This window comes from Phyllostomus hastatus, unplaced genomic scaffold, assembly GCF_019186645.2.
Source record: "Phyllostomus hastatus isolate PE091 unplaced genomic scaffold, TTU_PhHast_1.1 phas_scaffold_501, whole genome shotgun sequence".
Lineage (NCBI taxonomy): Eukaryota > Metazoa > Chordata > Mammalia > Chiroptera > Phyllostomidae > Phyllostomus > Phyllostomus hastatus.
Genome location: NW_025334033.1, coordinates 63050278 through 63064089, shown reverse-complemented (window position 1 = coordinate 63064089; position 13812 = coordinate 63050278). Strand labels below are relative to the sequence as shown.

The 13812-nt window shown below is 54.6% G+C and overlaps 1 protein-coding gene and 1 long non-coding RNA gene across 3 annotated transcripts in view; one reads left to right on the top strand and one right to left on the bottom strand.

Annotated features, from left to right (window-relative positions):
- DGLUCY (D-glutamate cyclase) overlaps positions 1-10270 on the bottom strand; it is a 61233-nt gene extending 50963 nt beyond the window's left edge. The window contains exon 1 of one of the 2 annotated variants that reach the window (XM_045823366.1): positions 9957-10270. The gene's annotated coding sequence lies outside the window, so the exon portion shown is untranslated. The remainder of the gene's footprint in view (positions 1-9956) is intronic. The other variant, XM_045823367.1, reaches the window with a different exon arrangement.
- Positions 1917-3994, top strand: LOC123808598. Its single transcript, XR_006783805.1, has 4 exons — positions 1917-2088; positions 2511-3225; positions 3340-3471; positions 3801-3994. It is a non-coding gene; the product is annotated as an uncharacterized LOC123808598 (long non-coding RNA).
- Positions 10271-13812: the final 3542 nt, after the last annotated feature.

Sequence of the window (13812 nt, the reverse complement as noted above, 5' to 3'; positions counted from 1 at the left end):
AGGGCTCAAGTCAATCCTCTTATACTAGGCCTAATATAAGACACGTTTAAAGGGTGTGCGTATATGAGGGTGACGTTTTAGAAGACACAAATTCGGTCTAAATCTAACTAAAAAGGAACGAAGCTTGGCCGGGCAGGTTCATTTATACCCATCCCTCAGCCCTGAGGCAGAGATGGCCGTGTACATACCAGGGGACGCTGGAGCAGCTGCTTCAGAGGGTCTCCCAGCCCGCCGACCCTGCGCCCAGAAATAGCTGAGGCGGACCGAGTCGTCACTGCCCCTGGTTTCACACACCGAAACCGCGGTCTCGGATGCACTGTGCTCTTCCCCGCTCTGCTCTCTGGTTGGGGTCCCCTGAGCTGGGACTCTGAACTGGGATTTCATTTTAGGAGTGAGCACTCCTGCCCAGAAAATGTTCGAGACTCTGCCCTTACCCCATGGCTCTGGTTACCCATTGCATGAACCCAGCGGCACTTCCACATCGGGGCGGAATGGGGACAGTGGACTTCCGCGGGAGGACAGGAAGACTCAGAGCGAAGGAGTCAAAGAGAGGGTGCCCTTGGGGAAGGGTGTGCCTTCAGGGGCCTCAGGCAGTCACCCTGAGAGAGTCAGAAGCCTCAAGGAGCCATCCTGTAGAGGCCCTCTCCCCTGCTCTGGGGGTTGGGCCCTTTGCGGGTCCTGCCGGTAAGCCGCAGCCAGAACCCCGCAGAACCCTGCTCTCCCCAGCGCGCATGCGTTTCCATGGGAACAGCTCGGCAGCCCCGCACCGAGCGGGCTGCTGGTGTGCTCCATCTATTTCTATGGCACCGATCACCATGGCACCTACCTGCTCCGAAAAGCACGGGAAAGCAGAGCACAAAGGAGAGGGGGCAACCCACCGCCCGCCAGCCCCTCACCCCCCACGTCAGCTCTCCTGCAGGTGGCGCTGTACCTCTGCCCGCCGCTCGCTCGCATGGACTCTATCCACTCCCAGTTTCTGTGTTTTTGTTGTAAGTGTCCTTAACAAAGTAAAAGGTTTACTATCAGCCTCAGCATCACCTAGGGGTGATGTGCCCCAGGCTGCAGGACCGAGCCCACACAGGAAGTGGCTCCTCCCAGGGTTGGTTCAGGGCCTCTTACATGGCACTTGGGGGAGGGGGACACTGGGGATTTGAGGAGGGGGTCACCGATATGCACGGATGACCCCAGAAAGGACCAACAAAGGGATCACGAGGGCCCCTGGGAGCATCTGGGACCTTCTCTCCAGGGTGGGATCCACAAGCCAAAGAGCCCCCCACGAAGAGTTTCCTTAACTGACAGTGATCGCCCTGCCAGTGTCTGGGGTCAGACAGAACTTGAGTTCGAATCCGGACTCAGCCACTTGACATCCAGGTGGGATCAGCGGTCACCCTCTTGGAAGTCAGAGGTACTCATCTGTAAGGTGGGGATGAGGATACACACCCCACAGGGACAAGCCACAGGCTGCGACCTCGGCTTTCATGGCGTCCCTTGCTTTCCCCGTCTGTAAAACGGGGAGATAGTCACACCTGCCTCGAGGGAGCTTTGTGCTGGTTCTAGGGGACCACGTATGTGAAGCGCTGAGCAGAGCGCTCAGGCTGCCGGAGGGGAGGGTGCGAAGAGGAGGAGGCAGTGACCATGGCCTGGACAGCGATGCCCAGCCTCCCCGCTTCTCCTGTCCTGATGCCCTGCCCCCCCCATCCCGGTGGGGCAGGTACCTGAGGTACCCCCTGTCCCCAGCTTCCTACACTCATCAAGTCCTTGGCTGCAAGACACGTAACCAAGGACAAGCTCATGCTCCGAAGCACGTGTCACCGTGCACAGGGGCATCAGCCCGGGGACGTGCTGTGACGCACTGGACTGTGGAATTCTTACAAACTGGACAAAACTGCAACACGGTTGCCTGCCTCTGCATTTGGGAATCAAGCAGGCCTGGGGGCTCCAGTCTGGCTTCTCCCAGCTCTGAGCTGCCTGACTCTGGACAAGTCACGTGAGTTCCCCTTCTTCCTCCACCTGGGAAACAGGGTGACACTCTCGTCCTCGGGGAGGTCGGAGCAGCGGAAAAGAAACTGCGGGGGAAGCACGCAGTAGGTACTCGGCAAATGCGGACTCCCTTCTATTTTCACCCCCCGGAGTGTTTTAAGGCAGAGTAAATGTTTAATGACTAAAGGATTAGCCTTCATAATAGAAGGAAATGGGCCCCTTTCCTGAATTTGCTAGCGCTGCTGCTAAATGCTCCGGTGAAACTGCAGGCCCCTCTAGCGCCTGCCCACCCCGCCCCCGGTGCCCCCATTGCCCTCTCAGATGCCGTTTCTCAAGGCAGCGCCCCGGCAGGAACGCTGCGCTGGGCCCAGGGCCGGGGGTGGGGTGGGGGGGGCGGGGACACTGCGGCCCACTCTCACGCACAGCTTGCTCGTTCCTTCTCAAGGCACCAAATCCACTTCCCTGTGTGGTGAGCGCTGTGCCGTCTCCCTGCCCAATCGCACCCCCCAAGAGCGCCCCGTTTCCTTTAGGGGATCCACATGCTTCCGAAACCTGGACTCTGCCCCAAGGTTCCGGTCGTGGAACCTGTGGCCTAACCCCACGCTTGGCCAGCCCCGAGCAGGCGGGGGTCGGTTCACGTGGCCCAGGTTGCTTCAGTCAGAATGCCTGGCAACGCTTTCGGAGGAGGGGGACAGAGGTCCGCAGGGCTACAGACGGAGGACCGGACTGCCCGGACCATCTGACCATCACGAGCGCACGGCCCCGAGGGCACCCGCGGAAAGAAGGCACCGGAGCCTGGACAGCCTGGTGAATACCGAGACCGAACTGCCTCTCAGACGGGCCCCGCTTTGGAGTTTTAGTTCCTGAGTCAGTACACTGCGTCAGTGTTCAGACCAACTGGCGCCGGGTTTTCCGTAACATTAGGACAAAGGAAAAGCACCTGGAACTCTTCCTTCTCTCTAGTCTCAGAGGCCTCGCCCGCCGTGCTGAGAGCTTTACTCCCGAGTCAGGCCTTGAAGCAAGTCTGCCCAACGCTATTCCTTCCCCGACCCCTGCCACCAGGCGCTGTTAGGGACAGACAACGACCTCAACCCTAACAGTCAGACCCCCTGAGATCGGCGCTGTCTCCGTGTTTCCCGTGAGTACACTGAGAACCCCAAAGAGGGGAAGTCATTCTCTCCAGAACTACACATGTCCGGTCCGGGCTAGCAATGAGGACCCTGGTGGGTGATATGTCGGCTCTAGGTACGTTTTGATTTCTTTTTCCAAAGAGTAAAGTCTTTCAATTCCCCAGTTGGATTACACTTTTTTCTGGGGCCCAACGCTCTTTTTTCTCCCTATTTTGACCATCCATTGTAGTTACTTAAAAAGGGTCTGTTACCTCGCGGTCAGCCGAGTCTCCTGCAGCCAGCAGCGCCCCAGCCCGGGGCCCGACAGTGCCCAGAGGCCTGCTGAGTGCTTTAAAAGGTACCGGGCACTGGGCGAAGTAAGGTAAGTGCGTGACATGTATGATCTCATTTTTAAAAAATGGCTCATTGTATTCACGTTATTCTCGGATGCAAGGGCAGATGGCCTTTCCCCAGCACTGTGAGTGGGACCCGTTTGGACTGGGCTTGGAGGGACTCATGAGGAACAGAGAGACAGGGCAGTGGCCCCTTCCGTGGCCGGTGGCACGTGGCTGCCTGGGAAGGGCAAGGACTCTGGGTTTGACTGCGGGCTCTGGGTGGTCTTATTATCTGGGGGGCCTCGCCCATGTCACTCGTGTGTGTGTGTGTGTGTGTGTGTGTGCCCCCGTTTTCTCGTTCGTCGGGCGAAGACAGAATCCCCACACCGCTCCGGGAGATTCGGCCCCATCGGGGAAGCACCCGGGACCACGCAAGGCACAGAGTTGTGTTTTCCTCCCACTACATTTCCTCTTCACTGGGCACCACCTCGTAGCTGGTGCTCACCGGCCCCTTCTCCGTGGGTGACGGCCAGCCTTACCCAGCAGCCAAAGAGATACATGGAAGCTTGAGAAAACACAGGCCGCCAGGTGGGGGGAAGTTTCCATGCCATTCCTTGCCAAACATGGCTCTGCTGCGGGGAAGCAGAGTGAGCCAAGGAGTGAGTGTGTGTGGCCCAGGCTGCTCTGTTTCGTTCCAGAGTCACCGTGTTTAGATTCTAAGGCCCTTCCCTTCGGTCTCTGCCTACCACGCCGTGAACAGTTCCAGACCAGACGGCCTGAGCACCAGGCCAGGCGAATTAAGAAAGGAAAGGGGCGTGCCCGCATTTCCCGCTGAGGTGTGAGGTTGTCCCTCCGCACAGCCAGGCCTCCCTGGGGTTTTAGTGTGCACAGGCGGCCAGCATGCACTTGCCCGGGGCTCTTTGTCTGTACGGGGGCTGGGGTGGGGGGGTGGAGTCACCCCTCTGTGGGCGAATCTGACTGAGCTGCGCTTTTCTGGGCTCAGGTGGGGAAGCCTGAGGGATTATGAGAGATTTTCCATTCTATCACCTCTCCTAATCTCCTCTTTCCTCAAAGAAGACGGGCAGGCCCAGCGTTTTGTTCCACCCCAGAATGGGGCTACTGGCGTTGAATAGTTACAGGCTTCCGTGGTTTGGTTTCCGTGTATGGCAGGCAGTGGTCTCAAAGCACAGATCCCCAGGACCCCTGCCCCAGAATCCTCACTAAAGACACAGACTGGCGGCTTCGCACAGTTCCCACGGAATTAGACTCTACCCGGGATCGAGAGCCTTGGGTGGCAGCTAAGAATACGGGGGTCGAGTCAGATAAATACGGAAGGACCGCAAGCCCCAGCTCCGCTCTCTGCTCCCTGGGGGCCTCGGGCAGGGCACCGAACCTCCGCGGGTCTCAGTTTTATCACGTGCGGACAGGGAATGCCAAACAGTCCAGGAATGCGGAGCTCGTGGTTGCTATAAGGATGAAGTGAAATAGTGCGTGTTTAGCAATCCTTGGCACGTGGTAGACGTTCGGTGTACAATCACTCTTCTTTTTATACAATACTGGTGCTCAAACAGTCCTGGGACCCTATGACAAATAGTAAACTCAGCCATCCACAGCCAGTGTTAGGAGCCCTGCCACAGTCCTTTCCGCTGTACAGGTTTGACAAACCTGCAAGACCAGCAACCGGACCTGCGCGTACCAGGAACCACACTGACTCCACTGGGTCCGATCTTCCACCCCCTCCGGCCAGGAGAGGGCAGCAGGGGACAGCGGAGTCCAACCCTGTAGCCCTGCAGGTCTCAGCGCCCAGGTGTCAGGGGCACCTGCACTCACTCTGGCGGGCCCAGGGGTGGCAGCATGGGGTACCGGGGGTGGGGGTGGCTGTCTCTCTGACGCTCGCTTCATCTGACTCACCGGTTACTTGCTTTAGGAAACCACACCAGCATAGCTGTATTGCAGGAAACAACAAAACTTTGCTGAGATGTAGACATTGGGGAGAATAGACTAGGCCAGGGGTTGGCGAACTGTTTCTGCACAGCCTTTGAGCTAAGGATGTTTTCTACATTTTAAATGGGAGTCCGTGGAAAGGAAGGTCTCTCTCTGGAAGGCGCGGAAAATAATGTCCAGCAAAGCAGGGTGGAAACCCAGAACAGAGAGCCTTGGAGGCAGAAGCGTAAGGGTCGGGGTTACACCAGCACCCACACTCCAGAGGGGTGGCGTCAGATCAGGGAGGAGAGCAGCCACGGGAGCAGCCAAGTTGTGGGTTCGATTCCCAGTCAGGGCACATACTTAGGTTGTGGGTTCGATCCCTGGTCAGGGCGCATTCAGGAGGCAACCGGTTGATATTTCTCTCTCACAACGATGTTTCTCTCCCCACCTCCCTAAAATCAATAAACATATCCCCAGGTGAGCATATTAAAAAAAAGAAGGGTTGAGAAAAGAGGGGCAGTCAGGAGGAGATGCTGATGGCCATGGGACCAGAAACTATCTAGGGACATCGGCAAGGGTTTCTAGGCAGCCCTGGGGACCCAGGACTGTGACGGGCCAGACAGACAGGGCGGGCCAGCAGTCAGCACCCCAGGAAGGAGCAGGGCAGGAACGCCCCAGATGTGGGGTTCAGCTGGGTGGTTCACACAGAAGGATAAGCAGGCAAGAGGGATTAGAGTGACATGCAGGATGGAGAGGAAAACCAACCACCACAGTCACATGAAGTAGCTCCTGGTTTGACAGTAGAAGCCCAGGTGTTTCGCAGAGGGGTCAAGGTCACTTCTGTATATAGACTAGGTTCCCTCTGCAACAAGGAAAGTGGCTGGAGGCAGGTTGAATAATATTGGAAGGAGTGAGTGAGTGATAAAATAAATGGGTTAGAACAAACAAAGCAGAAACAGACTCACAGATGCAGAGAACAACAGACTGATGGTTGCCAGAGGAAAGGGGCGTTGGAGGGGCTGGGTGAGGAGGCGAAGAGATGCAGAGGTACCCACTGGTAGTTACAAAACAGTTACACGGATGTGAACACAGCCCAGGGAAAACAGTCAGTAATATTGTAATAACTGTGTGCGGTGCCAGGTGGGTACTTGAACTACCAGGGGGAGCACTTTGTAAAGTATGAAGTCTAACCATTCTGCTGTGCACCTGAAACTAATACAGTGTAACACTGAGTGTCAACTGTGACTGAAAAATAAAAATTTAAAAATGAATAGGTTTAACGGAATGGAGGAATGAAAGTTCTCTTTTGTTAGGGAGTCAGAAACCTTATGTTGTACAATCCCACCCACCAGGGGTGGGCAGTCTCTGACCAGTGGGATCCTCAGGCGCCCCTCTGCCAGGGTCCATAGTGACCACAGCTGCCCATCCCTCACCCCGTCTGGCCCCAGCTTGCCCACAGAGCCCTGGTGTCAAGGCTGCTCTGCATGACGTCCTGTTTCCAGAGGACGAAATGAAGTAAAGGGTGGCTATTAAACCTGTCCCGGGCCACAGAGGGGCCAGACCACATCTATTGTGTTAACTTCTATCAGGTAACCACCAAGGATGGAAACAGCCCAGGCGGCCATCAGCAGGTGACTGGATAAGCAGACGGAAGGAAGCTGGGCTCCTGAGAGACCCTGTGGGGCAGAGTTGTTCACCTGTCCGGACCACCTACCTCTTAGCTGTTAGGTGAAAGAGAAACACGCTTCTATCCATTTTGAGCAAATGTGTTTTGGGGTCTTTTTGTTACCACCTAGCTCATACCCTACCCGATACTGAGTGTTTCCCAAAGGTGTAGGAGACCGTTCTGTGTGGCGTGGGCCCAGCTCCCACTCGGAGGTGCACAGGACCCACGCCCACGGATAGGTTCTCCCGTGGGGAATCAGGCCTGCAATGTGCCTAGGCCGCTTTGAGTCTTGCTCTTGCTAAAAAACTCCCTCACCCTGAACTGAGGACATTTACTGCAAAGTAACTTCCTAAAATGCATGCTAAACCTTCCAAGAATGAGCGTAACCGGTTCAACCACTTTTGCCTTTTCATTTGCAAATATCCCTCTTCTATGATGTGATTAGCAGCATCCTCTCCTTTGTTTTCCGTAAAAGGTAACCACCTAAAGCGAACCTGTGCATAGTAAATGAGGACCATCATGTAATGGGCAGAGAAACCCAATAAAGGCTGGTCACAGCAAGGGCCAAGGCTTTTGCTTCCCTTGAGAGAAAAGCCATGCCGTCCCTTTTCCTCCACCGGACTCGGTAGTCCGTGTGAATGTCTCATCTCATCCATAATGACTCGGACACTGCGGGCCGGTGTCTGCATCACAAAGGTACAGAGATAATCATTGCCATATGGACAGTGATATTTATTGAAAACTTGCTCTGTGCCAGGCATTGTTCTCAACACTTAACAGGTATTATCTCATTTAATCCACACAATGCTCTCTAGGTGAGGGCTGCTATCCCCATTTTACAGAGAAGGGGGCCCAGGGAGGTTCCATACTTTTCCTAAAGACTCATAGCTATTGAGTGGCCTAACCATCAGACAAGAATTCTGGCAGAAATCATACCAGTAGTCACTCTGTTTATTGAAGCATCGCTTTACAATTCTGTGCAGTCAAAAGGCCACGACTTAGTTTTCCAGAGACCTGTGCCCCGATACTTGTCTTCAGAGTCACTACATGACCTAGGCAAGTCATTTGTCATCTCTACTGATTGGTTTCCCCTTAGTGAGCCCCGCAAGGGGGCCCCCATGACTGACCTCACGGAACCGCTGAGCTGATGAAATGAACTCGGATGTTTAAGCAAAGCTTTGAAAGCTGTAAGTGTGGTATACGTTAAGTATTGCTTTAGGAGGGCTGGGAAATCCTTAAAACCAGAAATAACCAAATGCATTCCATGTTTTTACAATGCAAATACCATCTAGCAATTTGTCAGGTCGCCTGGAAAGGCTGCCAAAACCGGTCAAGGAGAAGGGTACATCTGGTTTCGTGCACCTGTCACCCTCAGCTGAGAAAGGGAGAGGTGAACTGAAATCCAGTGAAAGAGAGCCTACCTGTGTTTGTGGTGCGCATGGGCACGCACCCACGCACACAGACACGCACACACACACAGGCTCTAGAGAAGCATTACTATCAACAGGAGGAGGAGCGGCGATCTTCAAGACCTGTGGGAGCCAGGCAGGCACCGAGGTGGGGAGTGGGACGGGAAGACAAACCACTGGGGTGTGAGTGGGGACCTTGGGGAGCAGGAGCCCCAGCTTCAGCTGCCCTGCTGTGCCGGGAGCCTGGTGCGGACACGCCTTTCAGAGCCACATGTGAAATCTCCCCATTTTCCAAGCATGCTGAAATCCACCAATAAAACAGGTCGAGGGCCACCAGTGGATGCCCTGGGATCTAACCCTGTCGCCAGAGGTCACACTGAACTCTTTAAGGGGCTTCATCAGGATTACGTCCAAGCTGCAGCGCCGCTTTCTCTCAGCCCCTCCCACCCTGCCCCCTCCCTCTTCCTGCTTGCTCCCCTTAACTCTCCCCCTCCGGAGAGGCCAGCTTTCTCTTTGCTTGGTGCTCTCGGACCCCACTTCCCCTTCCTTCTAGCTTGCACCCAGTTATCTTGAAGACACAAGCGAGCTTCCCTCCTCTGCCTGCCCACCAACGCCAGCGATCTCCGCTCTGCCAACGTAACCTCAGCCTGCCCCCCGCCCCCACCACACGGTAACCTTTGCGTGTGCTCTCATGAAGTCACGTGGACCACAGTTAGCGCTCATTGTCTGGGATGAAGGGGGTCAGGGAGGCGCAGATAATGCGGGAGAGGAGACACCCAGAAGTCACGTGGTTGTGCCTCCAGAGTTTGGTGGTGCACGGGTCGGGAGCACGCCGCTGCCGTCACTCGCGCCCCGTCGGTCCTGGTCCCCCCAGCGCAGACTGGGACAAGCAGCCCTGTCAGTCTGGACCAGGCCTTGAAGAAAAGTGACAGAGGTCGGCCCCCAGGTGGAGGCGAAGGCCTGGCGGCTGCCCTGCCTCCACCTCTCCCCCAAGGTCCCTGCCTGTGTCCTCTGGGAGCCCAGGAAACGTGGACGGGCTGGCCAATCACCCCTGTGACTGTGGCAGCATGGACTCCCTTCCCCCCACCGCCACCTCCTAGTTTGGTTATTAGCTTCATCATCTCATCCCCAGCAAGCTCCTGTCCCAAAGGTTGACAGATACCTGACAGGTTTCAGTTTCACTTTCTTGGCCTTCACATGACCTTGGGGGTTCTCAGGGGCAATCACGTGGACCTCAAGGCCCACGCAGGAGGGAGGACCAAGAGGAGAAACTCTACCCACAACTGAGGTGTTGCCCATCATCACTACTACCTGTAGTGAGCTGAGCCCTGACTTTTTCCAAGGGGAGAAACAGAGATCCCCGCTTATTGGAAAACGTCAGGAAATTTCCTGCTTGCTCATTGGCTGAGCCCCACCAGGGGGGTGGGCTCTTAGCCCGCATTTGGTTCCTCAGGTGGGAGGGGTGTGGGGATGTGGCCCGGTGGGAGCTGGAAGGGCAGGTCTGTGCTGTGTCCCTGCCCTCCTGACTTACTGTGTTTGGGACGTCTGGACCAGGGCTACAAACAGTTCCTCTCTTTGTTTCCACAGCTTTGCAGAATGTGCTTCCCTCAAAAAGGCATAAAGATCCTCTTTCTTCAGCTTGCCTGCACCCCTGGGGGTTGCTCTGCAGAGCTCGGGGTTGCAAGCCCAGGCCAGTCCCAGCACCCACTGTGGCTGTTGCAGCCTGCAGTCACGTGGCCAGTACGGTGGTGGATGACTGGATAACTGCAGGCAGCCTCCTTGGCAGGCAGCCAGCCCCAGTTCTTAAAGCCGCAGAGCCTCTGATGGCTGGGCAGACCCTGCAAGCTTGTGCCCCATCCTCCCTGCCAGAGTTAGCCTGCCCTAACGGGTCGGCAAAATGCCAGGGCTTGGCTGATATCACTCCGGGAACTTGGAAAGATCCCGACACCAGGGGTACAGCCCCAGAATTTCTGATGTAATTGATCTGGCATGCAGCCTGAGTTCCTCTCCAGGCCTTAGTTTCCTCGTCTTCACCTGGTCAGTTGTCGTGAGGACTAACGGAGATGACGGGCGTGAAGCCTTCAAGCAGCACCTGCACTCAGGACACTTAGGATTTCAGCTGGACGCCTCCTTCAGGGGGAAGACAGGGTCTGCTTTCCCCTGCTCTGTCCTCTCTTGCCTCACAGCTGTCGGGACCCCTCTTCTGGCCTGGGGGAAGCCCAGACGCCACAGGAAGTCATTCACCAGGTGCACCCTGCCCGAGCCTGGGGCTTTACCTTAGCCTCTTCTGAATCTTGTCACCCCCACCTGAAAGCACAAGTCACACACCTGAGCCCACCGTAGGTCCTCTTTGTCAGCTCTAGCCCCTTGCAGGTCCCTGCCTAGGCCTGGCTCACTTCTTCTGCCTTCTGCCCCCAACTGGCTAACTTCTTCCTTCCCATATGACTCAGCACAGGTGTGGCTCCCAAGTACAGGTGAGATGTCCCCTGTGGGTTCCCACAGCACCCCAGGCTCTTCCTCCTCAAGCCCTCTCCCCTAAGCACTGTGTGTGTAGATTCACTTCTCTCGGCCTCTTGTGGCTGGAAGCTCAGGGTGGGCAGGGACTATGTTGCTTGCCACCGCATGTTTAATAATATTGGAAGGAGTGAGTGAGTGATAAAATAAATGGGTTAGAACAAACAAAGCAGAAACAGACTCACAGATGCAGAGAACAACAGACCGATGGTTGTCAGAGGGGAGGGGCGTTGGAGGGGCTGGGTGAGGAGGCGAAGAGATGCAGAGGTACCCACTGGTAGTTACAGAACAGTTACAGGGATGTGAACACAGCCCAGGGAAAACAGTCAGTAATATTGTAATAACTGTGTGCGGTGCCAGGTGGGTACTTGAACTACCGGGGGGAGCACTTTGTAAAGTATGAAGTCTAACCATTCTGCTGTGCACCTGAAACTAATACAGTGTAACACTGAGTGTCAACTGTGACTGAAAAATAAAAATTTAAAAATGAATAGGTTTAATGGAATGGAGGAATGAAAGTTCTCTTTTGTTAGGGAGTCAGAAACCTTATGTTGTACAATCCCACCCACCAGGGGTGGGCAGTGCCCATAGTGACCACAGCTGCCCATCCCTCACCCTGTCTGGCCCCAGCTTGCCCACAGAGCCCTGGTGTCAAGGCTGCTCTGCGTGACGTCCTGTTTCCAGAGGACGAAATGAAGTAAAGGGTGGCTGTTAAACCTGTCCCGGGCCCCAGAGGGGCCAGACCGCATCTATCATGTTAACTTCTATCAGGTAACCACCAAGGATGGAAACAACCTAGGTGGCCGTCATCAGGTGGCTGGATAAACAGACCATATACACACACAACAGAATATTATTCATCCATGAAAGGGATGAAATTCTGATGCAGGCTACGATATGGATGTTCCTTAAAGACATTGTGCTGCATGAAATCAGCTAAACACGAAAGGACAAATGTTGTCTGGTTCCAGTTATATAAGACGGCTGGGATGGGCACGTTCATAGAGACAGAAAGTAGAGGAGAGGTGCCAGGAGCTGGAGGAGACGAGAAGAGGGGATTACTGTTTGATGTACACAAACTGATGTTCGGGATAATAAAAAAGCTCTGTAAGTGGACAGTGGTGAAGGTTGTATCACATTATGAATGTATTTAATGCCACTGAATCATACACTTAAAAATGATTAAATGGTTAATTTTCATGTTATGCATATTTTACCATGGGGAGGAAAAAAAAAAAACCTTCATTAGCGCCCTGGCTGGTGTGGCTCAGTGGATTGAGTGCTGGCCTGAGAACCAAAGAGTTGCCAGTTCGATTCCCAGTCAGGGCACATGCCGGGGTTGTGGGCCAGGTCTCCAGTAGGGGGCGCATGAGAAGCAACCACACACTGACGTTTCTCTCCCTCTTTTTCTCCCTCCCTTCCCCTCTCCCTAAAAATAAACAAATAAAATCTTAAAAGAAAAACAACTTTATTAGGAATCCGACTGGTGGCCACATTCTGACCTGCACCCTCAGGGAACGGCTGTTTATAAAGAAGCAGAGCCCCAGGGCGTGAGACAGGCCTGGCCTTTCCTGTCCAGGTTTCCTGAGGCCTAACTCGAAATGAAGGTTAAACAGTGCGGATGGCCAGAGGTAGCAGGAATGCCAAGCATGTGCAGCTGGTTTCTTCAGTGGGTGAGGTCCAAGCAAATTGCTAAGGGAGGCATATTACAATGTTCAGAAAGCATCAGAGCATGTTTCAGGAAAGAAGAAATTGCTTGTGTCAAAGGAATTTAGAATTATAATCAGGCTATTGTTTGCAATTGCTTAGCTAAAAGGAGGCCTCCTTAAAAATACAACATTAAAAATGAAACCCAGGTAACTATTGTATGCCAGGTAATTATAGCTGTTGAAGAGTTCAGAGAAGGAAAGGCATTTGAAGGAACTCAGTGGGTGATAGAAATAAGAATTCAAAGAGGTGCCTCAACCTGAATCAGATGAGAAATGTTCAGATTTGGTCGCCTCCGACAGCAGCGGGGCTGGGGGATTCGTCCTCAAAAGCTGATTCGGTGTGGGTTGAAACCAGTTTTCCTGGAACTGTTAACGAGACATCCAAGTCTGTGTCTGGTTTCAGCTCCACTGGGCTGGGGCATCCCGGCCCCGCCTGCAACCTCAAGGAGGAACCGCCAGCCAGCGGCAGCCAGCCATCAGTCAGCGCCCTTCAGCATCTCTTTGCTCATGGTGACATCATCCCAGGCAGGTTTAAGGCAGGGCAGGAAAAAATGCAAGTTCCTGCCTGCTGGGTCCACGGAGGTGGCCGGGAAAGACTCGGATTGCGGTGTCCAGTGGTCTCCAGGCCGGGTCTCCCGTTGGGCCTCCCCTTCGCAGGGTCGTATCTCTTCGTCTTTCTGCCAAGAGCATTTGCCCCTCTGGTCTCCTTTCCAGGTGACCTCTCTAAGGGACAAGAGGGAGGGGGAATCGTTGAATATCACAGTCTGGACCTTGCCTCCGGGGGATGAGACCCCCAGGGTCTCGGGGAGCCAAGGCCTGGAGACAGGCAGGCCCCCGAGCCCCTCCACACCCAGGCGGGCACGTAGGGACAGGCTTCGCCGCTTCCCCGACGTGCAGATCTCAGATCAGGCTTCACTTCCAAATCAAGTCACAGAATTATTAGATCGTCTGGCTCTCCCACGAGACTGCGAGCCACTCGGCACTAGGACACACGCCTGCTTTGTTGGCAGCTGCGTCTCCTGTGCCTCACAAGGTGAGCAGCATGTAGTAGGTGCTCAGTTAAGTACTTGTTGACAGAATGAATCAGTGAGAGAGCCAGAGGAGACGAAACGGGTGTTCTGAAATATTTCCTTTGGGTCCTAAAAATCAAATTTGCTCCCATAC